The 1,733-nt window shown below is 46.2% G+C and overlaps 1 protein-coding gene across 1 annotated transcript in view; it reads left to right on the top strand.

The window, feature by feature from the left end:
* ANAPC5 (anaphase promoting complex subunit 5) overlaps positions 1-1,733 on the top strand; it is a 50,857-nt gene that overhangs the window by 230 nt on the left and 48,894 nt on the right. The window lies entirely within an intron of this gene.

Genomic DNA, 1,733 nt, shown 5'->3' with positions numbered 1-1,733 from the left:
TTTTCTGAGAAGGAGTTTCGCTCTTGTTGCCTAGACTGCAGTGCGATGGCATGATCTTGGCTCACTGCATTCTCCGCCTACTGGGTTCAAGCGATTCTCCTGCCTCAGCCTCCCAAGCAGCTGGGATTACAGGTATGCGCCACCATGCCCGGCTAATTTTGTATCTTTAGTAGAAAAGGTTTCACTATGTTGGTCAGGCTGGTCTCGAACTCCTGACCTCAGGTGATCCACCTGACTCAGCCTCCCAAAGTGTTGGGATTACAGGTGTGAGCCATGGCGCCCAGCCTACTCACATTCTTAAAATCAGATATGTACAAAGAGAAAAGTCTAGGCCAGGCAGGATGGCTGGCACCTGTAATCCCAGCATTTTGGGAGACGGAGGTGGGAGGATTTTGTGAGCCCAGGAGTTACAGACCAGCCTGGACAACACAGCGAGACTCTATCTCTACAAAAAAATTAAAAATTAGCCACATGTGGTGGTGCATGCCTGTGGTCCCAGCTACTTGGGAGGCCGAGGTGGGAGGATCACTTGAGCGCAGGAGGTGGAGGCTGCAGTGAGCTGTGATCATGCCACTGCACTCCAGCCTGGGCCACACAGTGAGACCCTGGCTCCAAGAAACAAAACAAAACAAAACAACCCAATAATGATTGATGACGATTGTAGTGAGTTGGAAACGGCATGCCCTAAATAAAGGTGGCTTATTTATTTATTTATGAGACAGAGTCTCACTCTGTCGCCCAGGCTAGAGTGCAGTGGTAATTATAGGTCACTGCAGCCTTGAACTCCAGGGCTCAAGGCATCCTCCGGCCTCAGCCTCCAGAGTAGCTGGGATTACAGGCACCCACCATCATGCCCGGCTAATTTTTGTATTTTTAGTAGAGACGGGGTTTCACCATGTTGGCCAGGCATGTGTCGAACTCCTGGCCTCAAAGTGATCCACTCACCTTGGCCTCCCAAAGTGCTGAGATTATAGGTGTGAGCCACCACCCTCAGCCTATTTATTTATTTATTTTTGAGATGGAGTTTTTGCTCTGTTGCCCAGGCTGGAGTACAGTAGCATGATCTCAGCTCACTACAACCTCTGGCTCCTTGGTTCAACTGATCCTCCTGCCTCAGCCTCCCGAGTAGCTGGGATTACAGGCACCTGCCACCATGCCTGGCTAGTTTTTATATTTTCAGTAGAGACAAGGTTTCACCATGTTGGCCAGGCTGGTCTTGAACTCCTGACCTCAAGCGATCTGCCTGCCTTAGCCTCCCAAAATGTTGGGATTACAGGCGTGAGCCACTGTGCCTGGCCAAAGGCAGCTAATGCTGTGCATATCCAGTCAGTTGCTACCATCTGGGAATAAATCAAGTTACCAAATTTTCTAATTTTTCAAGTGAAGCTGGAAATGTAGTTCTTTGTTGGCAGAAATATCCTATTTTTTAAGTGTTGGTGAACACCATGCAAGGCAAATAAAATATATCTAATGAGCCACATTTAGTTTAGATTACAACTTCAGTTTGCAACTTCTGGTTTAGAAATTCATCCCTTTTGGTCCCCAGCACCTAGAACAGTGCCCTAAATATAGTAGGAGCTTAGCACAGAGTTATCTAATAAATGAATCAATGGCTTGAAAGTCTTACCAATTTAGAGTAAGATTGTTACTTAGGATTTTGTAAAATTACTTTCCTCTTTCCATTCATTAAGTGTTCCTACTCATAATTTTTTTTTTCTTTTTCTTTTTCTTTT

The sequence above is a fragment of the Mandrillus leucophaeus genome, unplaced genomic scaffold (assembly GCF_000951045.1).
Source record: "Mandrillus leucophaeus isolate KB7577 unplaced genomic scaffold, Mleu.le_1.0 Scaffold7, whole genome shotgun sequence".
NCBI classification, from domain to species: domain Eukaryota; kingdom Metazoa; phylum Chordata; class Mammalia; order Primates; family Cercopithecidae; genus Mandrillus; species Mandrillus leucophaeus.
This window is presented reverse-complemented; position numbering and strand designations above follow the sequence as displayed.